This window comes from Pelobates fuscus, chromosome 8 (assembly GCF_036172605.1).
Source record: "Pelobates fuscus isolate aPelFus1 chromosome 8, aPelFus1.pri, whole genome shotgun sequence".
Lineage (NCBI taxonomy): Eukaryota > Metazoa > Chordata > Amphibia > Anura > Pelobatidae > Pelobates > Pelobates fuscus.
In genome coordinates, this window is record NC_086324.1 from 31,096,982 (window position 1) to 31,123,277 (window position 26,296).

General features: G+C 41.4%; 1 protein-coding gene across 1 annotated transcript in view; it reads right to left on the reverse strand.

The window, feature by feature from the left end:
* The window catches only part of ACVR1 (activin A receptor type 1), a 72,853-nt gene extending 48,475 nt beyond the window's left edge, over positions 1 to 24,378 (reverse strand). Inside the window, exon 1 of the mRNA XM_063429633.1 lies at positions 23,924 to 24,378. The gene's annotated coding sequence lies outside the window, so the exon portion shown is untranslated. The remainder of the gene's footprint in view (positions 1 to 23,923) is intronic.
* Positions 24,379 to 26,296: the final 1,918 nt, after the last annotated feature.

Below are 26,296 nucleotides of genomic sequence, written 5' to 3' on the forward strand. Positions count from 1 at the left end.
TGGCTAGATGTCACAAAAAGCTTCAACATTAGGCTTTCATATCAAGGATTTATTTTGCTACCAGCAAAACAGAAGTAGTCTTAGAGACATATTATTTAACATAGTGCTTTTAGCAAAGGACTTGTCATTCCCTGCAGCTGTTGTCTCCCACAGTTGGCAGTAAAACGCTGCCAATCTGTGACTTCGATCTAATGAACATGGCATTGTTTTATTGGTTACGTAGATAGTATGAATGCAATTACCCATTTTTAGCTTTAATTTTCCATCAAGACTACCAGTCAATGCTGACTTGGCCATTCCCGTTTGGAAGCCTTAAATTCCTGTAAACAATGCATTTTTAATAAGAAGCTTAAATGAAACAAAATGAAAATTGATACAGATAGATTAGAGGTTTGTCTGTGTGTTAATAATAAACATGCGCCCATGCAAGATAGCACGCATTTCGGTACTAGGGCAAAGGGCCATCCATTAAACCGCTTTCATAGGTTTTATTAGTTTAATTATTTAGGGAGCCTTAATTTAACGGAAATGGACCCTATTTGCAATGAAAATATATTTTATCACAGAGATAGATACCAACTTTATTTGGTCCGACACCATAATGGCGGAGGCTCTTTGGGCACATTGCGTATAGTGCCACCTGTGCCACTCCAACACGAGTTTTTAATTTTACCTCCCCAAGCAAAGCAATCCTCTATAATGCCTACCTAGTTTCTAGTGCCCATCATTCACTCCATTCTTATACTCCTGAGCCAGTGTTAGAAGCATTTGCTGTGGCTCTCGTGTCGGCAAGCAAGAAGATGCCTATAAAAAGGGTTCTCTTGCTCTCTTTCTAAAAATCAATCCTTCAGCATTGTGATCTATGCCAACTCTGTGCTAAAGAATGTATCAACAGGTAGGACAGGGACCTACTTTTAAATCCTTTTTTTCCCCCCCAAACTATACATTTGCAAGCAATTCTACTAGTAAATTAAACAAAACCGTGTGTACCATGACAGCTACACTTTGAGTCGCAGAAAGCTAATGTTTAACTTGTTATTGAATGCAAATTGAACTGAGCTTCCGAACAACAGATAAAGTTTTAACTTATTCTTTTCAAATTTTTGAAAACTTTTCTTGCAGCATTTTTTTTTTTTGGGGGGGGGGGGGTTTGACAGATTATATTGCATTTAACATATATTACGATAGGTTTGGAATCTGAAGAGCTAAACAGGAGTAAACTTTGGAGTTGCTGTCGTACATTATATAGTTTTTATCACGTGAAGTCCCAACAATAAAAAATGGCAAATTTTAGGCCTCCTTTTTTTCAACATTCAAAGCTCCATAACTGCTGAAGAACAACCCTTTAAAGGCAACAGCGGACTGATTTGAGATACTAGATACTAGGAATAAATAAACATGATAATATTATACACATTAGAATTTAAGTTGAAATACTAGAATCCTGGATCTATATTATTTTAAGATCGGTTTGCCATTTCAGGAGGTCTTTTGTTTATCAAAACAGCATCACTGCACAGCGGGCTATTTTTCGAAGCCTCACATCCCAAGCAGAGCAACGAATGTACAATCACAGCGTGTTATCTTACCAGAGCGGCTCAGGTTCCACAAAATGTAAAATACATATAAACATAAACCACTTCATGACTATTTACAATTCACATGGAAGCTAAAAAAAAAAAAAAAAAAAAAAAAAAAAGCTTTGACTTATTGTTAGCACAGAAATTTAACCAAGATATTGCTAAAAAGGTACAATTACAGAGATTAGGGGCAAGGAAACCGAAAAAGAAAAGGAAAAAAAATAAAATAAAAATCTGGCGCCATTAAACCGAATAGATATGTTCTGCAGAAACAGACAGCTGTCTCCAGTGTCACTTAAGTAAGCTTTTTATCATACAGCACAGATCATGGAAATCAATAGAAGGAAAGCCATGCTTCAGATATATCCAGATAAAACCAGCCTGGAAACACTGGTATTCACAGAAGCTTGCTCGCATTTAAACAAATAATTACAATGTGAAAAAATCACCTGAACAAACAATGCGCCCTCTAATTCAGTGAAGCCTATCTCTGTCTAGACAACTCCACTTACAGCAGAAATGCATGGGTGCTTTTTGAATTAAACATAATGTAGAAGAGGGAGGAAAAAAAACAAAACAAAAACACAACCTTGATTCATCCTCTTGGGTAATCACAATGGAGCACTTCAGGCACAATATTTAATAACATTGAAATACAAAAATTACACAATACTAGTTTACAGGAAAAAGTTACTACTAATACCTTTGCTGCTCTTAAATGGCCAATGCAGGGTCAGTATTAGAAGGACCTCCACACAGGAGTTACGTAATCCCAAATTTTCTTTTGGTGATTATCTTTAGTGCATTGTATACAATGCATGAAAACCAACTGCAAACAAGTGAGAATTTTTATTTTTATTTTTTTTTAAACACCAGAGTATTTGCAACTTCATGCAGTAATGTCTACCCAGACCAGGACATAGTGTGATGTAATTCCAGTAAAATACAAGTTTAGCAGGCTAAGATTGCCACAAGGCATATGTATGTATATGTGTTTGTAGTATCAGTTAGTTAAATTACACGTAGCTAAGATACTGTCATCACTGTACTGACCAGGTGCAGGAATGTAAGAACTGGAATTACGCGTCCCTCTCCTTTGTATCAGATGAGCCACGTGGTTAGACCGGATGGATGAGTTTAGACTCTATTCATTAAATAGGTTAAGGGTATGTGTGGGTGTAGTTAATTGTGGGAGGAGCTACAGTGCTATATAAGGAATGTACTCTATGTATTCAGTACTCAGACTTTGCTGTATTTTGGTGACGCTAGTCCCTCTGAGTCCCGATCGGTGATCCAATAAAGAATCTCTTCCTTCCTGAAGAAACCTGTGTCCATCTCTCTGTGCTTGGCTTCCGTCAGTTTCTCCGGTATCATTTGGTGCATTGGCCGGGAAGCTCATCGTTCAACGGTAGCTGAGAGGCAGAGGCGTGAGACGGTCTATCTTTGCCCACGTTCTCTACGGCTGCACCCCTGAACTTCTGCGTGGACCTCCCTTCGTCTCGGCGCCACTGGTCTGTTGTCCAGGAGATCATCGGCCTCTACGTGAGAAGTGCTGGGGTGTCCCCGTCGATGAGTGTGAACTCAGGTTCAGGAACGAGGAGGTAAGATAACTGCTGTTTTAGACGGCAGGACCCGCTAGGGGTATACCGATTGTGCGGTAGGCCCAAAGGGGTTTTTGAATCTGTATCTGCCCCCTCTGTCGGAGGGAAGGAGCGAAGGCGCACCGCTCGATCGAACGCTCTTTAGTCAGACCGTTTGATTTGGTTAGTCAGGCGGGGTCCTGGTGTAAATAGCCCTAGCCGGACACCGGTGTCTTGTCTAGACTAGCGTTCTAGGGTGTATATTACGTTCGCTAGGTCGGAGGGACCGGGAGACTAAGCGGCGCCTGTGTAAATTCGGTTCGCTAGTTCTCATCCTATCTGGGCTAAGTGGGAAGGCGTGTAAATTTGGAACCCACTAGACTTTTGATAGTGCGACTAAGAGGCGCCTGTGTAAATTCGGTTCTCTAGCTCGCTATATATGTGGTGATTGGGCAGTGTGGCTAACCAAAACGGGTGTATATAGTTTTAGGTAGTCCATTCAAGGTACTGGCCAATAGTTTAGTTGGGAATTGTAAATGTGTTAACGATTGTTTTAGTAAAGTGTATATCTTGTTAGATAGCGCGAGCTCAGCCGTCTAGCAAGAGTGTTAATAGTGTGTTGCTGTATTATAGTGCACGGTACCATAACCCTGTATATTTACTGACATTATATAATAAGTACTAATCATTGTCGTCCATTGCATGTTTAACACCATAACCACTAATAATTGTATTGTGACCTTAACTTGTGCTTTGACCTATGCTAACCGTACTGTAACCGCTATTTGTAAAAGACGATGTTACTGGGGTGTGTTATAGACGGGTAATTCGTATATAGAGAATTATAGCGTGGGTGACTGTATAGTTACGCCAAAGGGCATAATATTGATTATATAGTGACTGGTGTAACAGCTGTGTGTGTACGGGAATTCCCTGAGTGTTTATTGTTATTGTGTACGTTTCACTTGGTAACCGTACCACGTGGTGCTGTTGCCAGAGGAAACGGGTGTGACTGTTGAATAGTACGCGTGTATAGTAATCGTTGTCGACGACGTTCCACTGTTAAATATGGGTGCGTCGCAGTCAACGATTCCGGATCCCTTAGGATGTATGGTTAAGAATTTTAAAAAGGGATTCAAAGTTTGTGATTTTGGGGTAAAGATGTCTCCTGTACGTTTGGTCACTTTGTGCACTAGGGAGTGGCCTACTTTGGTTGCGGCATGGCCGCCACGTGGCAGTTTGGATCCAACTCTGGTACAGCGCTTACACGTGGCTGTATCAGGTAGGCCTGAACTTTACGGCCAGTTTCCTTATATTGATTGTTGGAGACAGGCCGTAAATGACTCGCCAAAATGGCTCCGGACATGCCACGAGGAACAGTGTCGCCTCATGGTAGCTAGGACTTGTTCGTCCACTAGGGCTGGTGTTAGGCCCATTTTGGACACGCCCCCTGAGTCCGAGATCCCTTTGCCGCCCCCTTACTTTCCGGTAAGAGGAAGTGACGCAAATACAGGAAGTCCTGTAACCCTTCCCTCACTACCCTCATCCACTTCCGCTTCCTCCTCCAGTACAGGATCCACCCCCCCTCGTACTAAATCTCCCCTTCCGGAACCAGAATCCACCCCCATTAGAAACGAATATCCTGATTTGGCGCCACTTCAGACTTCCGGTCAAGCTTCATCTAGCTCGGCTCGAAGTGTTTTATTTACGACCTTTTCCCAAAACCGACCTCCCACATCCCCATACCCTATCTCTCCCCGACCGGAACCCATGACTGACGCCCCTCCACGTAGCCCCATACAGACCCGACAGTTGACCGGTGCCCAACAATTGAGACACTATCAGATGCCTCTTCGTCTGAATCCCGGGTCAGCTTATATCGATGCCGCAGGTCAAATGGCACACGCTGACCCAGTCTTCGTATATGTCCCATTTACCACAACCGATCTTTTAAACTGGAAGACCCATAATTCCTCGTATACTGAGAAACCACAAGCTATGACTGATCTGTTCACCTCAATAGTACAGACGCATAATCCGACATGGGCTGATTGCCAGCAGTTACTAATGACTTTATTTAACAATGAGGAAAGGACAAGAATAAATCAAGCAGCCATTAAAGCATTAGAGGATAGAGCCCGTGCTTTGAACCAAGCTAATCCAGCAGCATGGGCCGCAACACATTATCCCAACACTGATCCCGATTGGAACGTAAATGGTGCTGATATGGTTCAACTCAGAGCCTATAGAGACGCTATAATTGCTGGCATGAAAGCCGGAGGAAAGAAAGCCATTAACATGTCGAAGACAGTTGAGGTGATCCAGAAAAGCGATGAAGCGCCCAGTGTCTTTTATGACCGATTATTGGAGGCATACCGCTTGTATACCCCCTTTAATCCGGAAGACGCAGACAATTCCCGAATGGTTAACTCCGCCTTTGTCAGCCAAGCATACGGAGATATTAAGCGCAAGCTACAAAAGTTAGAAGGGTTTGCAGGTATGTCCATCACCCAACTAATGGAGGTAGCAAATAAGGTCTATATGAACAGGGATACAGAAAGTAAGAAAGAGGAAGAGCGCAAGATGCGTAAAAAGGCTGATATGCTAGCGGTAGCGATCGCAGGCGTAGATAAACGGGGCCCAGATAGAGGCAATAATAGATGGAGTAGGGAGCCTTTGAGTAGGGATCAATGCGCGTATTGCAAGGAAGAAGGGCATTGGAGGAACGAATGTCCGCAAAGAGAGCAGTACGAGAGAGACCAACCCAGGGCAGGCTACGGAAACTTTAGAGGCAGAGCGAGAGGTAGAGGAGGTCCCGGAGGGAGTAATGGTTATAGAGGGAGTAATGGGAACAGAGGAAGTGTGAGGGAAGATAGGTATATTCCAGCAGCGCAAAGGTCCCGCGATAGAGAAGGTAGGGACTTCGTAGGATTGGCTGACACGGTCATGGAGGACTATTGATACCGACCGGGCTCCATCCCCCTTGGTCGAGCGGAGCCTATGGTCGATGTATCAATAGGGGGGAAAAGGAGTGCGTTCATGATCGACACTGGTGCTGAACATTCAGTGGTGACTAATCTAGTTGCTCCTCCATCTGGAAGGACTATTACTGTGATAGGAGCAACTGGAAGAAGTGCTGAAAAACCGGTTCTTAAAAGTCGACTCTGTACATTGGGAGGCCACGTAGTAAAACACCAATTCCTTTATATGCCTGAATGTCCAGTCCAATTGCTGGGACGTGATATGCTATCAAAATTACAAGCGCAGATTACGTTCCTACCAAATGGAACAACATCCTTAAAGTTTAATGGACCTTCAGGTATTATGACTTTATCCGTACCAAAGGAAGAAGAGTGGCGACTTTATACAGTGTTGACTAGCCAAAACCCTAGGAGTGATGAGACATTGTTTAACATACCAGGAGTTTGGGCAGAGAACAACCCACCAGGACTGGCCCGCAATATTCCACCAATAAAAATTGAACTGAAACATGGGGTTTATCCAGTGAGCCTAAGACAATATCACATTCCGCAGAAGGCTAAGAAGAACATCCAATCCTATCTGGATAAGTTCATACGGTATGGTATCCTAAAATTCTGTACTTCCCCCTGGAACACCCCATTGCTGCCTGTTCAAAAGCCCGGTACAGATGAGTATCGACCTGTGCAGGACTTAAGAGCAGTCAATGATGCGGTTGTTAGTATACATCCAGTTGTACCCAATCCATATAACCTGCTTGCTTTAATTCCGGGCGGGGCTACTTACTTCACAGTCTTAGATCTCAAAGATGCCTTCTTTTGCCTCCGAATTGCCGCAGAAAGTCAATGTATTTTCGCTTTCCAGTGGGAGAACGCTGTAACGGGCTCAAAACGCCAAATGACTTGGACAAGACTGCCCCAAGGGTTTAAAAATTCACCTACCCTATTTGGTTCAGCCCTAAGTCAAGATCTATTGGATTTCGAGTCCATCCCAGGAGAGTGTGTATTGTTACAGTATGTAGATGACTTGTTGATAGCAGCAGTTACAAAAGAAATCTGTCAGCAAGCAACGCACGATCTACTACATATTCTCTGGAAGGCAGGATACAAGGTGTCCAGGAAGAAGGCTCAGTTGTGTTTGCCAACTGTCAAGTATCTGGGATTCCATATCTCTGAAGGTCAAAGGATTATGGGGCCAGAGAGAAAAGAAGCTGTCTGCCAAATACCAATACCCAAGAATAGAAGACAAGTGCGAGAATTCTTGGGGGCAGCAGGCTTCTGTAGGATATGGATTCCCAGTTATGCGATACTAGCAAAACCTCTGTACGCAGCTATCAAAGGTACAGAGCACGACCCCTTCTTATGGACCCAAGAACAGCAAACGGCATTTGAAGATGTGAAGAAGGCTTTGATGAGTGCCCCAGCATTAGGTCTACCTGATCACACACGACCATTCTACCTGTATGTACACGAGCAAAGAAGAATGGCTGTGGGAGTATTGACACAGTACTTGGGATCATGGCAAAGACCTGTTGCCTACATGTCTAAACAACTGGATGCAGTGGCCAGCGGACTTCCACCTTGTCTAAGAGCCGTAGCTGCAGCCGCCCTGCTAGTAGCTGAAGCCGATAAACTCACTCTGGGTCAAGAACTTTATGTACGAGTCCCACATGCAGTACAGACGTTGTTGGATTACAAAGGAAATCATTGGTTTAGTAACAGCCGTATGACCAAGTATCAAGCAATGTTGTGTGAAAACCCAAGAGTGCATTTAGAGACTGTAAACACCTTAAATCCAGCTACCCTTTTGCCACAACCTACTGAAAGTCAACATGATTGTTTGGAAGTAATGGATGAAGTATTCTCAAGTAGACCAGATCTTCGTGATTTTCCCATCCAGAACCCCGATGTTCAATATTACACCGACGGCAGTAGTTATGTGAAAGAAGGGATCCGCTATGCAGGATATGCAGTGACAACAATAGACAAGGTGATAGAAGCTCGGCCACTGGCGAAAGGAACATCAGCACAAAAGGCAGAATTAATAGCACTAACACGAGCGTTACAATTGGCTGAAGGTTTAAGAGTAAATATCTATACGGACTCTAAGTATGCGTTTTTAACCACTCATGCCCACGGAGCTTTGTATAAAGAAAGAGGACTACTGAATTCAGAAGGCAAAGAAATCAAGTACGCAGCTGAAATCCTACAACTATTGGAAGCAGTGTGGGAGCCGAAAGAAGTCGGTATCATACATTGTCGAGCGCATCTGAGAGGAGATGGTGATGTAACCAAGGGAAATCGGATGGCAGATAGTGCAGCTAAGCGTGCTGCTGAATCAGGAAGACAGGAGTATGTAGGGCATATAGCTGCTCTTATACCAACTCCACTGTCCCAATGGACTCCAGTTTATACAGCTCAAGAAGAGGAGTGGTTAAAGACTGAACCGGGAAAGTATCTGGAGAACAAGTGGTATCAGCTAGAAGATGGAAGAATAGTTATACCAGCATCGCTAGCGGTAGAAATTGTCCAAAATTATCACAACGGGACACATTCTGGGAGAGACAGTACGGAAGAATCTCTTAGAAAACATTTCTACATACCAAGATTGTCCAACTTGACTCAGGCCATTGTACGCAGATGTGTAACGTGTGCTAAGAATAATGCAAGACAAGGACCAGTAAAGCCACCAGGAGTTCAGTTTATGGGGGGACTCCCCATGTCCGATCTACAAATAGACTTTACAGTGATGCCTAAGTCGGGTGGACATCGTTACCTGCTGGTAATTGTGTGCACCTATTCAGGCTGGGTAGAAGCATGTCCTACTCGTACAGAGAAAGCAGGAGAAGTTGTGAGATTCCTGCTACGAGAAATAATACCCCGATATGGACTACCCTGTTCTATAGGATCGGACAATGGTCCAGCTTTTGTTCATCAGTGCCTACAACAACTGACTCATATGCTTGGTATAAAGTGGAGGCTTCATACTGCATATAGACCCCAGAGTTCTGGTAAGGTAGAGAGAATGAATAGAACTATAAAGAACCAGTTGGCTAAAATGTGTCAGGAAACCCAACTTAAGTGGAACGTTCTCTTACCTATAGCCTTATTGCGAATCCGCAGTACCCCTACCAGAAGGATGGGCCTCTCTCCTTTTGAAATCATGTATGGGCGACCACCTCCCGTACTTGGTAACTTAAGGGGGGACTTGAGTCAGTTGGGAGAAGGAATTACTCGGCAGCAGGTTGTAGAGTTGGGTAAGACTATGGAGGAGGTACAGAAATGGGTACAAGATAGATTACCTGTGAATATTTATCCCCCTGTTCATAGTTATCATCCAGGAGATCAAGTGTGGATTAAAGAGTGGAATAATGTACCGTTAGGGCCCAAGTGGAGAGGTCCTTATGTTGTTCTCTTGTCTACCCCTACAGCAATAAAAGTAGCAGAAGTGACTCCGTGGATACATCACTCCAGGGTTAAACCAGCAGCAGTCGATTCTTGGCAAGTTACAGCAGATCCAGAGAATCCCTGCAAGATCCGGTTAAAACGCACTACTCAGTCGGAGTAACGAGGAATTATTGTGGATTACAAATTTTATTGTTACAGGTGTGAGTGAGAAGGCCATAATAAAGCCTGTCCGCTTACCATCACATAGTGTATAAGCCAGGAAAGTCTCGAAGGGACACCTGTGAAGATGAGCAGAACTCCATTCCCTGCAGCCCCTCACATCCTGGAAGCTGAGGCGCCATCGCACGGACGAAGACTGAGGATGACGGCGAAAGATGTGCTTTTGATTGTGTTTATTTATATGTGTTTTTATATTCAGGAAGGTAGAGGTACCGACACTCCTAGCTGTGAGGTATGCATTAAGACTACGAGAACAGGTAACCATATTTCCCAAACCCTAATTTGGCATTCACAATACGAATGTAAAGGAGATGTATCGAGATGTAGATACTTAAATATAGATTATAGTGTGTGCCATTTAAGAGTAGGAGAACCTAAGTGCTTCAGTCCGGAGTATCAGCCTCGTACAATCTGGTTGACTCTCAGGAATGGAGATCCTCAGGGGACCCTAATTAATAAAACGGTGTTAGAATCCGTACATTCTTCGGGTGTTCTGCTATTTGATGCGTGTAAAGCGATATCGAGTGGTAGAAAGCCGTGGAATGTATGTGGGGATCTTAGATGGGAGAGGACGTATGGGTCTAACGATAAATATATTTGTCCCAGTAGCAAAAATAAATATGTGAGTCCTAGATGCCCAAATAAAGACTATAACTTTTGTCCATATTGGTCTTGTGTGGGGTGGGCAACTTGGGGACAGACAGTAGACAAAGACATGATAGTGACTAAGTTGCCGACTAGCCCTTATTGTAAGTCTATGGAATGCAACCCAGTCCATATACTCATTAATAACCCCGACAAGTTCTTAGATAAGTATGGAAATTTATTTGGGTTTCAAATATACGGGACGGGTTTAGATCCTGGGACATTATTGTTTATAGGAATAGAGACTGATACGGTATCCTCCCAGACTCATCAAGTATACCATTCCTTTTACGAAGAGATGAGTATAGATAATAAGATCCCCCATAATGCTAAAAACCTGTTCATTGACCTAGCTGAAAGTATTGCCGGTAGTCTTAATGTTACCAACTGCTATGTGTGTGGAGGTACTAACATGGGAGACCAATGGCCTTGGGAAGCAAAGGAGGTAATGTCCGGTTCTGAGGCAGTTGACCAACTAATATCTACACAAGCCGATTATCATTTGAGTGTTAGAGGTAAATCTGAGTGGAGATTAAAGACCTCCATCATAGGTTATGTTTGCATAGCAAGGAAAGGAATAATGTATAATACTTCTGTAGGAGAATTAACTTGTCTAGGGCAAAAAGCTTATGATGATGATACTAAAAATACAACTTGGTGGTCGGCTTCAAATGTCTCAGAACCATCTAACCCGTTTGCTAGATATGCCAATTTAAAGGATGTGTGGTTTGATCTATCCATCACATCTACTTGGAGAGCCCCAGCAAATTTGTACTGGATCTGTGGTAAGAAAGCCTATTCGGAGCTGCCACAGGACTGGGAAGGGGCATGTGTGTTGGGTATGCTCAAACCATCCTTCTTCTTGTTACCGATTGAAACAGGTGAGACTTTAGGTGTTAAAGTGTATGATGTGAATCATAGGAAGAAAAGGGGACCCATAGAGATAGGCGCCTGGGAAGATGATGAATGGCCTCCCCAGCGTATTATAGATTACTATGGGCCAGCCACGTGGGCAGAAGATGGTACCTTTGGTTATAGAACCCCAATTTATATGCTCAACCGTATTATAAGATTACAGGCGGTGGTTGAGATTATTACTAATGAGACCTCACAAGCACTCAATCTTCTAGCGAAGCATAATACCAGGATGAGGACAGCAGTGTACCAAAATAGATTAGCCTTGGATTACCTTTTGGCAGTAGAGGGAGGTGTATGTGGGAAGTTTAACCTGAGCAATTGCTGTCTTCAAATAGATGACGAAGGGCAAGCAATAGCTGAGCTTACTAGCCATATGGTTAAACTAGCGCATGTGCCTACTCAGGTATGGAAAGGGTACAATCCAAGTAGTTGGTTTGGTAGCTGGTATGAGTGGTTTGGAGGGCTTAAGGCAGTGGTAGGTGGAGTCCTACTGATTTTACTGTTGTGTCTACTCCTACCGTGTCTTATACCCTTAGTAGTTAGGTCTGTGCAAAGCCTGATAGGAAGTATAGCAGAGAGGAAGGCTGCTGCACAGATAATGGCGATATATAAGTATAAGGCTCTAGATCAGGGAGAACCAATGCAAGAAGATGAATGTTGAAGATTCACATCATAAGATAAGTCTGGTCTGGTTCATGGTAACCTGAGGTATATGCAAACCAAGGTTAAGTGATGCCTCAAGTAATTGTGAAATATCAGAGGCATCAAAGGGGGGAATGTGATGTAATTCCAGTAAAATACAAGTTTAGCAGGCTAAGATTGCCACAAGGCATATGTATGTATATGTGTTTGTAGTATCAGTTAGTTAAATTACACGTAGCTAAGATACTGTCATCACTGTACTGACCAGGTGCAGGAATGTAAGAACTGGAATTACGCGTCCCTCTCCTTTGTATCAGATGAGCCACGTGGTTAGACCGGATGGATGAGTTTAGACTCTATTCATTAAATAGGTTAAGGGTATGTGTGGGTGTAGTTAATTGTGGGAGGAGCTACAGTGCTATATAAGGAATGTACTCTATGTATTCAGTACTCAGACTTTGCTGTATTTTGGTGACGCTAGTCCCTCTGAGTCCCGATCGGTGATCCAATAAAGAATCTCTTCCTTCCTGAAGAAACCTGTGTCCATCTCTCTGTGCTTGGCTTCCGTCAGTTTCTCCGGTATCAATAGCTGACACTTGTTAGCCAATCACAGTGGAGTAAAGCCTATAAACCTTCACTTAGCAAGGACCATTTTGTTAAGTTGTTCATAGTGTCCTTCTAATGAGATAAGTTGGAACAAAACGGTGGAAGAACAGAAGAAACTAAAAGCTGGACTCATCATAATTAGCAATGACCAGCTTACTGAAAAAATGAACTACCGTACATTCCCAAATTAAAAATCAAATTCTCTGTGAGCTCACAGTTCTACTTCAAGCCAAAATAATGATCATGTTCCTCTCAAGGAAGCCTTATAAATCATTAACTAATCCCACCACTAAGTAGGCCAAAAGTAACCCTTAAATGTATCACTAACCGTTTTGATTTATTTTCTCTTTTTAAAGGAAAGACTAGGTGTTCCTGGTTGCTGAATACATTCCTGGCCCTTTAGTAGCATGAAAAGTCTTGCATTGTCAAGGGAGCATTTAAAGGGATCCTATAGTGCCAGGAAAAAAAAAAAAAAAAAAAAGTAGTTTTCCTGGCACTATAGGGTTATTGGTCCCCACCTCCCCTGCCCCCCTCCTCGCAGCTGAAGCTGTTACAAATCCTTCAGCCACTTACCTGAATCCAGCCCCGGGTCAGGCCCCACCCACGCTTCTCCCCCGCCAACATCAGCCGGCGGGGGAGACCTAAGGCGCATGCGCGGCAATGGCAGCGCATGCATGAGACCAACCCATAGGAAGGCATTATTCAATGCTTTCCTATGGGGGAAATCTGACGCTGGAGGTCCGTGAGGACGTCCAGCGTCAGATAACGGACCAAAAGTCAGTTTAGATTCCAGAAGTGCTCCCAGTGGCTGTCTGGTAGACCGCCACAGAGGGCAGACTTAGAGATGCAATGCAAACATTCTCTGGAAGTACAACGTTTTACATTGCAGCACTAAGTGCAATAGGGACACAGCACCCAGACTACTTCAATTAGCTGAAGTGGTCTGGGTGCCTACAGTGTCCTTTTACCTTAAGCATAATTTATATGATGCATTAAAACAAATTAAACTATAATATATATTAGATATACATACAAACACTTAAATCCAACCTGACATGTGCATGTCTACCATAAATCTAATGTGAACAATGTTGTGCATGGTACTGGGACGTTGTAAAGATTCAAGACTAAATACACATATCCTGCCTTGTGAAGTCTATGTAGGCTCATGTCAGGAGGCTTAATTCTGTTCAAATAATACTGAGCATGATGGACAAAACAGAAGCAATTTACGTCAAACTTACACCTTGACCCTTATCGACAGGGGAGGACAATTAATAGTCCTTTCACATCTCTTTGAGATTACTAATCTTATCTTCACAACACTCATCCTTACATTTTTTTGATGAAGCATTTAGTATAATGTAAAGTCTGGGGAAAGAAAATGCAGACAGATATTTATGCGGATATAAACGGCTTTTAGTTTATTAAATCATCAAGTCTCACGCCTTACCATTAATGCTTTGTGGGCCAGGGAGACAGAAAACTGCTCACAATGCAGGTCTGAAAATAATTGCCATTAACACAAATTACAATTTCAGCCAAACACGCGGGCTTTGATTTTTGTCCCTACTGTAAGATTTTTTTATAGTTGCACTCAGGAAAATCACTTCCTAGAAATCAGTGCCACTACACACGTGTCCACAACACTTTGCCAGGATATGCTTTAAAGTGTCCTCAACGCAATTTTAAAAAGCTTGATGTGTCAGTAGCACCTTATACAAAAAAACAAGACAAAAAAACCCAAAAAACACTAATCTCAGTTTCTAGAAATTAAACTAAACTAAAAAAATAAAATAAAAAACACACACCACAAGACAAAAATAGTTAACGTTTTCTAATTAAAGATTCCAGACGTAAAAAAATAAAGAATAAAATTATAAAATTACCCCAATGGAGTTTGGAAAAGGCAGCTCAAAAATCCATGTGTAGGAACTTGGAAATGAAATCATTACCTAATCTCAGCAAAGTGGAAATGTCAGGAATGCAACTCAACATAGATGGCTAAGAAAGCAAAACGTTAATCTACCATCAAAACAATCTGTACAAAGTGAATGTAACTAGGTTATACCAAATAGTGGAAATATATTTCTAAAAAAAACAAAAAACCTTCAAATGTTACTGTAAAAAATTAAAAAGGGCTTTCTGAAAACTGTATTAAAAATTAACCGTTTAACAATAATGCTGTCCATGGTTATTAAACAGTCATCATGGCGCACATAATATACTCAATTTAAGTACCAGCATAAGTTTCGCCAAATCTTTACAGCATCTTACTATACAATGTGCCCAAAGAATAAAAAGCCAAAAACGGCCCTTGATGTGAGAATCATACTTAGCAATAAGAAAATTATAAAAATGTACAAACACACACACACACGCACCCCAGTCATTGCCGTTTTCTAGAATCCTATGAGCGTATTAGAATGTTCCCATCGACAGAAGATACAGATAACTAAACCACGTACATCTTACAGCACATACAAAATACCTTCTACTCTTTTCTACCTTATAAACTAAAGGGGAAAGAAAACCCACAAGACTCCATTTGTAATAGTTTCCAGGCAGAAGTCCAAAATGCTGACATGTTTCAATGTAGAATTCCTGCGACTTTTTTTCCCTCGTTTTTATGAGCTGAGTGGGTTCACACATCCTTTCCTGTTGTGGAATGAATCCTTTTTACTGCACTAGGGACAGCAGAGTAAGATGAAGCGGACCTCGGGGAGCATCCGCCATAAAACCCAAACTTGTATGAAGAGAGTAAAAAGATATTCCATTACAAACCTGATGTGTTGGTCATTAAGCAATAACCTATCCGTGCTCTCAAGAGGTTTTACATTAAAATTTAAAAAAAATAAAATAAAAAAAAAAATAAAAAAAAAAATTTACTCTATAGATAAAAAAAAATGAAAAAAAAAGTTTTAACGTCTTTGCTCCTTCTAGATGCCAAAATTCTAAAAATGTATTGCCGCTGATCCATACCTGCAACATCTTTAACCCCTTAAGGACAGACGACGGATATATTCCGTCATGATTCCCTTTTATTCCAGAAGTTGTGTCATTAAGGGGTTAAAATAGCTTATGGAAATTCCTCACTGCGTAGTACAGGGATGATGTGTTAATTGCATTACAATGGAAAGATAACCCCTCTCCCCCACCCAAAAAAAATGGGGAGGGGGGGGGAACAAACAAACCAAAAAAAATGCAACAACTCCAGGTGACAGTTTTGTGGATGCTAGTTTTGTACATGTCCCTCTCTTCTCGCATATGTGTCTTCTTGTTTGTATTTTGGGTTGATCTTTGTTACTGAATTTCTCTCATTGTTGTTTCTGTTATGTTTTTGCTTAGACTTGAGAACAGTCTGGCTACAGAGAGTTCCATTTTTTATTGATGCAATCACAAGTCTTCTTGCACTCCCATAGGTCAACTTTAACAGCCAATGAGTTTATTCAAAAGGAGGGTTGTAAACAGGGGGCTAACAACACTTCATTGAAAACGTAGTTTAGACGGGTTGTCCTGTGACTGAGCAAAGAAGGGATAAGAAAGAATTTTCATAAATTCCAGAAATTATATATATATATATTTTATTTATTATCTCTATATCTTTTCTCAGTGGGGAGCTACTGATAGGCTGAGATCGACAAGCCAGGTCCAAGACTTCCTGATTTAAGTCTTGAATGTTGAGCATAAGTACAGGGGCAGTGCTTGAAGGCTTTATGGTTAAAACCACTCATGAACAACTTAACACCTTTATGTAAGCCGGTGCCTGGTACCTCCTTGCACCATAAAACCTGCGTTGTAATGATGTTGTTATGGTGCCAGGAGTGGTTCTTTAAGTTTCTAGAATGAAGGCAGTCATTGATCCTTAAAAAGGGAACTGTGGCATCTCTGGAAAGTACTCCATTGAATAAAAAATTTGAAAGCCATTTAACCTTTCTTTCACAAGATGCTCGATTTAATTCTAACTTTATATTAAAGGAACACGCTACACATATAAAGTGCTTCAGCTTACTCAGAATTAGAGGCTTCTCAATGGCCTCTGATTGGTTATTTCCTTGCTCAGACTAGGAGCCTGAGATGGGAATAAGGGAGGGCTTACAAAGTCTTAAAATAGTTGATCTGCAGCTCCTCTTTTTTTTTTTAGCTATATTCCCAATTATGAAAAAAACAAAGAAAAAAAAAAAAAAAAAAAAACACACACACACACACACACCTTTTTCATTAGCGGTATATCTACTAACTTGTTTTTTTTTTTTTTTTAAATGGCCATTGGAGGTTTCCTTTAAAGAGTTAGCAAATTACAACATAATTAGTTTAGACTAGGCACAGTAGGGCACACATTGAAAGTGAAGGAGAGAAATCGAAACACACAGTTTAATTTTTCCTCTTCTAAGTAATCTTTCACTATGCTGACCGCCAGCGCAAAGCATGCAGTAGATTACAATGACGGACAAAGTTGAGATACATGTTCCCAGTTTCAGGATAAAGAGGTGTGGATGTCTACAGTTAATTGTAGCTCTCACACCTCACAAACACATATCTGGAGGTAATTATACATAATGTATCAAAATTCAGCAAAGGGTTAAAAATGGTTGTGGATGAAGACACTATGTGACATCCTACGTGGTTACAGAGGAGTCCCATGTCTTATTGATGGAGTCATTTCTTGCAAGTCTGCTCTCCTCGGGGGAAATGAGGACCTCGCCTTCACTCTTCTGGCACTATACGAGTCTGACTGGTGTTTATGACTCAAGGTGTGAGTTTTGTTTAAAAGCATTATTGCAGTAGCTGTGGTCTAACAGTAAACATGATTATTCAGCAGATGGGTCATAAACATGGGAACTAAAGACAGTTCATAGGAAGCATAGCTTGGACAGGTGATGGTATGTCCTGGGGGCAGGGAATGGAAGGGATACAGACTTCCACTTCTGGTGTCACTCCCAGTCTATAAAAGATAAGCAAGTGTGTAAATATCTAAAAAAGGCTTACTCTATCCCCATCTTTAGCTGTAATGTCCAATTTTAAAGGTACACTCCAAGCACCATAACCACTACAGCGCACTGGCTGGTTAGTGGTTATGGTGCCAGGATTGCCCTGGTGCCCTCACATGGTAAGTAGTTCGTAAGTTCCAGTGGTCTCCTACCGTGAAACTCCCATATAGAGCGTCTGTTTGTTCCACTGAGCTAAGCCCTGCCATCACAGCCAGACAGCTTAGTACACAGCAGCTTTCACGTGCACAGAAGAAGTCGATCCAGCAGCCCCAGGTATTTATTCTGGGAGGGCACCAGGGCAATTCTGGCACCGCAATATTTACAGCAGGCAGTTTCTTTAAGTAATATAGAAAATCTGTGTGTTTACTTACAGTCTCTCTAAAAATGGAACCGTATCAGCGTCTCTACCAAAAACTGATATAACTGCATGTATTTATAGGTATCATTTTATTGCTCTTTGCAAAAATGTTAGTTAAAGGGGGTAGGAGAAAATAGGCAGGATTTGGAGAGTATACACACTGCTTTACCAAATTTTATATACCTAACAAATAATTCTTAACATCATAGATAAGAGAAGCAGTCTGTCCACTCTGAAAACAAAACATATACCCCAAAATAGGTGACTTACCCGGATAAACAAGTAAATGGATTGTAGGTGAATTTATGAAATCATATTGATTTATAAAGTCAGATTTGGTCAACTATAAACTTGGCCATTAACACAAAAAAAAAAAAAGTTTGTATTTGACAAGTTCAGCTGTAAAACTCCTACAAATATAAGCCGCACAAGGAGTTACAATTCAGTATATGCAATGGCTGAAAATAAAAGGTAGTATTGGGCTTTAGATGAAGTGATGGAGTCACAGAAAAGGGCAAGTGAAAATCCACACACTTTGTTTAAAAATGGAAAACACACGTTTTTCCAAAGCAACAACTAAACACACAGATTTGTTATTTGAGGACCGTTACGCAAGAAAACAAACAAAAAAAAAATATATATATATAAGAATAGAACCCTGAGAAAAGTCATTTATAGCCACGTAAACGGAACCAAAAAATATATTAAAAAGTAGTCTCTAAATAAAAGAACTCTAGGTTTGCATTTAAAGAAAACCAGATATTCTACGATGGTGACTCTCTCACAAGCATATACTCAAAGTTAAATAAGGGTCTTTTTAGAAAAATTTGTAAGTAATCCTGAAAAACACTTTCCATGTGGATAAAGTTTTTTAAAAGACGTACAAATAACCTCCCATTGTACAAAGGATATCTTGCCCAAAGTTAGGTTAAAAGCATATGGAGTTAATTTGATTCATATAAAAATGCCAGAAGAATTCTGTGTCATTTTGAAGTCATCTTATTCATTAACAAATAAGATAGAAAAAGGAGGATATGTATGCGTTGGAGACAAAGTCACTCTAATTTAATTTAAAGGTTGGTTAATCCATTCGACATGCAGATTACAGAACATATCTGCATTCATTATGTCTGTGTGACTTCTCAGGGTAAGGTATATAACCCTTTTAGTTGGAGATGGGTGAAGCTTAGGCTGTATGTATTGTTCAACCCCCAAGTGATAATCTTCTTAACATATGCAGATAGAGTTTAATTGTATTTATTCATGTCTTCAGGAACACTTATTAACACATCTGAAAAAAGTGTTTAGTAAAATGTGATTCACATAGCTTGAATGAAAGAAAAAAACAAAAAACCTATTATGAGCATGAGTGTTAAAACAAAATAAGGAAATATAGTCCTCGCGTTATAGACTTAAATGAGTTATAGCCTCAAATACTTGATGTATGTGAAATGGATTCTGTTGCAGCTTACTTGTATTTTATTCACCTAGTGTACAATGCTACAGGACATGTGAGTGCTTTAAATGTACTTGCCTGAAAATCGCTTCCATATACATTGAATACATCATATAATCAGAAAAATACACAATGTATTCAGGGTGAAATATAGATTACCACTCACCTCTACTCTGTCCCAGGGACGCCATCTTCGAGCTTTCGTGGATGTTACTCTTAATGTAACGCCCCAACTTTTGGCCGCCCTCTGGAATGCCCTTTCCTCCGCCTATGGTCTTCTTTGATTTGTCCTGCTTGGGAAAACTTCCCCAAGTAGAGCACACCTCCTCTGTGACACCGGCTTTGTTGCCAATGTGGCGGCATCAGAATGGAGCGACGTCACATCACTCTGTTCCTATACTCTCTAGCTAGAGCCAGAAGCGGAAGCCTGGGAATTTCCATAGCAACTGCTGCGTTGTGTACGTTGGTTTGCGTTGCTTGGGAAAGCAGAAGTACTTCATGTGGGAGGTCTTTTCTGCTCTCCCTGGTCAGTCAAGGCCTCGGTAGAGCTCAGACAAAACCTAATCTTTAAATTGTTTTTTTCCCCCCATTCTATAGATTTGCTAGCAAAACTGCTAACACAATGTATAGATGAAATCTTATGCTCGATCAAAAGACTAAGAAAAAAGGGACTACAGGCAGTGGTGTATCCTGGTTTTGTGCTGCCCTAGGCAGGACAAAACTCAGGCGCCCCCTCCCGTGCCACCCCCACCCCGCCTTCTAAATACACACACTGACAGACACACACACACACACACACACACACACACACACACATTTTTTTTATTTAACCCCCCCCCCCCAGCCTCCTTACCTTTGGGAATGCTGGGGGGGGGCTCTATCTCCCTGGGGTCTAGTGGGGCTGCCAGTCGGCACTGGCGGGCGGCTGGCGAGGGAGCACTTCCCCTGAGCTGTCTGCTCAGCTCCCTCGGGCGCCGCAAAGTGAGGATGGGAGCCGGAAGATGATGTCATATTCTGGCTCCCAGCCTCACTCTGCGGCGCGCGAGGGAGCTGAGCAGACAGCTCAGGGGAAGTGCTTCCTCGCCAGCCGCCCGCCAGCGCCGCCCAGCAGATCGCCCGCCCAGACGGCTTGTAAGTTAGCCGCAAGGCTAACAAGGCATTTGCCCTGGGCATTTGGGGGCGGCGTTTTTTTGCCGCCCCCTGGAAAATGCCGCCCAAGGCAAATGCCTTGTTTGCCTCGTGGCTAAAACGTCCCTGACTACAGGTATCCTATAATAACAATCATAAATACATATAGTCAGTACATTGTTAAACCCAGATCTACACACCAGCCAGGTCAGAAGACTTTCTTTTCCCACAGAAATCTCACATTTGCAGGGATGTTACTACCGCAAGGGGTGCTGGGTGGGCATATGCAAATGAGTTCAAAGAGTCACTTTTTCCTCATTATTCCACATATACACGTACACTCAAACTTTCAAATGGTTGGTCTTCTGTCCAGACCTCAGGACCCCAGAATGGTGTTGAATGATTAAACTACAGGATCAGCAACTTCTCTTTATACAATAACAAAGTTTACTCCAAGTCACTGTGTTGGTTATGATGTGAGAAGTACCTTGGCTCCATTCCCCAGTAATGGGCAAATGGTTTGTCGTCTGACCTGTGTCGCGGTTCCAATGTTTCGTGACATATCTTAACTTGCAGAAGCTAGGAGCCAATCCAGTCGCCATTCATTGACAGCAAGCATCAACTGAGCGCACTCTGCCAACTGACTTCCACTAGTTCTGGGCTGGTTTATGACGCCCCAGTTTTGATTTAGTAACCGCCAACTGATTTGGCACAGCCGAGGGTTATGCAGAAAGTCAAGGGCCTACACATTTAAAATTATATGTTTTATTATACTTAAAATGTATTGATCATATAAAGTAAATGCTTGAAAAGACTTTCGTACTGCTAAATCTGACAGCTTCACCAATACACTATTGTTATTAAATAAAAAAGGTAAAAGTAGCAGTTACAAGATAAACCATAAGTGACGATTAGAATTGACCATTTTATTTTTAACTTGTACAAAATTTGGCTGTAATTTCCATTGAAAAAAACAAAACAAAAAGTCTAAAACCATCACCTCAAAATAAGAGTCACTCAAGGCAATAATGTTGGGTTATTAGACAACAACAAACATCATTCTGTTGTGTAGAACCAATAAAAAAAAAGAGAGATTTAAGCTGTGGTAAAGTATAATCACTGGCAATGACTACGACTGGCAGTGTTGTAGAGTTCAATTCAATAAAAGACAGCGAGTTGTGGAGATCTGATACCAAACTTATTGGGAAAATAGCCATAACATTTTTTCCAATAAATCAGTTTGGTTGGGACTGATTTTGCAACACGTCAGTTTACTGTTGAGTTAAAAAAACAAACAAACATAGAGACGCTACATTGTAGTGATGGAACTTATTATGGATACCAAAGCAAACTGTTCTCTTGTTTTTATATAAAAAGTTCCTCTTAGAAAAATAAGATAATGTTGCATTTTATAATCCAAATAGGGTTATTAGTATTTATACAGTGCAGTAATTACAGTATTTTGCATAGGTATTTTCCAAGCCAGAATAAAAACTACCGAGATTAAAAATTCTAACAATTAGTCATCAATGGAATATATTTCGAGATATTCAGAGGAGTTCGCCTACGTTTGAAATGAATAAATAAGGCATGAAATGATCACCTGGCTAAATCATGACCTTCAAAGTCACTATATTGAAAATTTGACAATGCACAGTGTGTGCCAAACTTTATCTGAAATCAATTAATGCACTGGTTTCAGCTTGGCTAGTAATGAATTACTTCAAAGGCAGGAGATGGAGAGGCCCAGACTCTCTGTCTATTATAGTGCTTTATCTACCAGCATGTCTATGCTCAAGTCAACACAGGAAAGTGCAAGTCACGTTCTTAGTCCAGTGTGCATGACAAAGGGAGACTTTAAAGTCCTCATCACCTTTGCATTTTTTTTTGCACTTTTTAAACGCCTACTGTGATAAAACAAATGCCACAATTTACACCAAGGGGGCAAGGAGGGGGAGGTGAAATTAAAAACCCTGCACACTCACTGTAGCTGCAACAGTAATTAAAATAATAATGTCAACAACCTGTGATTAGGGCTTGGGGGTTACTTAAACAAATATCCCCACCATCCCTCTTTTTAATAGGTTAAATGCCAAGGGTAGCCAAAAAGTAAAGCCCTAACTATTGTTTAACTATAAGTCTCATAATTCAGCATGATGAGACTTGTAGTTAGACAACAGTGAGGGATCTATCCCTTTAATCCATTCTATATAGCAGAGGAGGGAATGATGCTGCAGACTTGTTTATAACATGCCCTGATACATAATTAAGGAAGAGGTTGTTGGTTTATTTTTTTTGTTAGTGTTTCCATAGCCTTGCGTGCACAGACATTGGACCGTGTACAACGCAACAGCTTGGCAGGCGCTTTGTCAAAGCGCATAGTAACAGCAGAGGTTCCTGAGTCAGGCATTGCCATGACTTGCAGACCATAACAGACCTACAATGCTAAATGGGTGGGATTTTAAAGTTGGCATGTCATGTAGGCTGCGATTAGCCTGTGGGCATCAGTCAATGAAGCACACATTCCAGTCTTATTGAAATAGACTTACAGTACTGTTTGGAAATGAAAAAAGGAAAATGCAGGCTACAAAGAATCACATTTCATGGATGAGAAGCTTCCATCCTCCATCAAATCTACCCAGCTCTTCAAAAAAATAAATAATAAAAAAACAAAAAACACAGCAACAAAAATATATTTGCCTAGTTCACAGACCTAGATCCACCCACACAGTTAAACATAGCTAGGAGCAGACTGTTAATTCACAAGAGGCACTTTGGCTCCATTCCCACAAAGTGTTTGAATAGTATTACAGCTTGCAGGGGCTTTTTGTGATCTCGGAGACAATTTGCACTGTCTAGCTCTGTCCCAGTTCCTTAATGGGAGTCCCACCAGGAAATCAAAAACCTATAGGGCATCCTGAATTATTTTTTATTTTTTTTATAATATATATTCTTAAAAAAGACCCAGGGAGCTGTGGGTAGGTAGGGTACAGCCAGGAAGATGCTGTGATTTTAATCAGGTCTGTCAACTAGGAGGTCTGTCTCCAAACAAAGGCCAGGCCATCAAAGGCCACTGCTGCTGCAGCACCTCTTGGCATGCCCAACTTTAAATGTGCATCTTCACCAAGAACAGCTGCAAGTTCCAATAAGTTTAGGATCTGCTTGGTCTGATATTCTTGTGGTTATTTATTTAAAATGTACTGCAAGAGGTTCTGCAGCAGCTACTGCAAGCCTTAGGTTCCTCTGGTCTAGTGATTAAGGAGATGTTTATGTAAGAGACTAGACAGACAGAGGACTACTGATTGCTGTCTGGGCCAGTATTATCCACCCCCACCCATAAACACACACACACACACACAGCAGTAAAGAGAAACAGATCTCCCTTCCTGCAGCTTCCCATGCAATGTAGCTTACCTCCAGCGAATGTTACTATGTTGCAGCTGACTCTCTTTCTCCCTCTGACTCCAGGATCGGCTGGGGGTAGTCTCCTACAGATCCACGGAGCTGGCCATGGAGGTCTGGACAATCAGAGAAGGTCTCTGCAGCTGATGAGGACAAGGTTTCCCCCAACAGCTCTCATTTTCCAGGCAAACCACCTCCCCCTGCACCCAGCACAGCAGACCTCCCTCCCCCTGCTCCCTTCCCCAACTGCACCAAGGAGATCAGATCTGATCACAGACTGGAACAGGAGGGGTGCAATCTAATACCGGACCTGGAGAGGGGGGGAGAAGAAAGTTCTGTCCAAACACACTGGGACTGAGAGGCTCTGTCTGCTTAAGGAGGAAGTCACTGCAAGATCCAATGGGTGTCTGGAGCTGTAATTAAGCAGGCATTACCACATCATTTCCTCCCCAGCCTGAGTGAGGGAGGAGGGTGCAGGGGAGGTGCAATGGATTGGGGAGGAGATAGACCAGGGAATAGGACAACATGGGAAGCAGGTAACAGAGCAGTTTGCAAGTCACACACACAGACACACAGAGAGCTTGGATCAATTAAAATGCTAATTGAATTGATGATTAGGATGTTTGGAGAAAGGAATGCCTGAGCTGAATTCTTTGGGGGATTTAATTTTGTAAGAAAGAATAGGATGAATGGGGTGTGCTGAAATGAGAGGGGAAAAGCTTTTTAAAAAAAAAAAAAAAGTCAGAACATCAGTAGTTTCACACTTCCAAATTATTTATGATACTCTGTGTTCACACTTTGTCACCAGGACACCTATTCTGAGGTAGTGCCCTTTAATTAGGGACACCAATAAAACATGCAGGGCAGCAGTGTTTTAGATTTTTTTTATTATTATTAAAGCAGAGCCTTTGCCAGGACTAATATATATTTTAATAAGAACAGAAAACTTTATTTAATAACTGCTTTTATGTTGCAATTTTTGGATTTCTCAGAGTTACCAGCAAATGCGGAACGTATTCCTAAAATGAAGAAAACATAGCAATTGGAAAGGTATTACTAACTGGTATACTCTGAAAACCATCGGAATGTCCAATCAGACCTCCTCCAGAATTCTTTGTTCATTACTATTGGCGTTTGTGTAGCGACAACATTTTCCACCGCACTTTAACAATTGTAGAATGGGGATTTATGGCAAAAAAGTAATTCGTGTTACAAAATAATATTAACATAAACAAGACGTGATAATGACCTTTTAACCCCTTAAGGACACATGACATGTGTGACATTTCATGATTCCCTTTTATTCCAGAAGTTTGGTCTTTAAGGGGTTAAACTAGGTGAACAAGTTTACAATCTATTATTGTCCACTTAATGGGAGCTGTGTATAAAAAAAAAAAAAAGTTGAATTTGTTTTCACTTTGTGCCAGCTTTCTGCAAATTCGCCATTTTCTTAAGTATAAAACTGTTACTCCGCCTTTATACGTCGCAGACATTTTTAATGTTTTTTTCTATAATGAGCCCAAACAAATCTGTGTTTCTGACACTTTTTTATTTCTCTTAGAATTTTCTGCTTTTACCATTGATTATATTATTGTAATAAGGCAAATAATTAAATGGATACTCCAAGCACCATGACCAGTTCAGTGGTTTGAAGTTGTCATGGTACCTGGAATCTATATGTGAAGAATTGTGCTATAAAATGCTGCACATACAGAGTTTAACCGCTGCTTCAGGAGTGGTAACTCCAACTCGCCAATTCATTGGGGTGTAATTAGCCCGCCTGGAACAAGAGTTTTGGTCTGGATAATGTGATTTCTGGGCACGTTTGGCAGCTGATGCCAGCACTCACAGTGTGCTGGTGCCAGACAGTCAGTCACCCGGGAGGCACAGCCCCCCTCCATGCTGTTCATGTTCTCCCTTCAGCCACCCTCTCTGACATCTGTCCCACTCTGGCAAGGGGAAGTAATGGCAGCTGAGTATGATTGGGCTATAGGGAGAACTTGGTATCGGCTTTGGAATTTAGGGGAGTGGAGACGGTACAGGAAGGGTTACTCTGACTAAAAAACGTGTTTTCTTAAAATGCTGTTGTGTGTGTGTGTGTGTGTGTGTGTGTGTGTGTGTGTGTGTGTGTGCCACGAATAAAACATTGAAAATCACATATAACATTTGTTAACCATTTTTCATTGTCTGTATAGTTTTGTTTTGAATTTATATGAAAGATTTAGGTCTATGCCATCATAATCTAACTCAGCCAGGGCAAACATTGCAAATGAGGAGCTGGAAGAGAAACATTGTTTCTTTCCTTTTTTTGTCTAAATACTTTCTCTATATTGACTGTAAGATACAAAGGACAGAGTGTGTAAAAGTGGTTGACAAGGTGCTAAT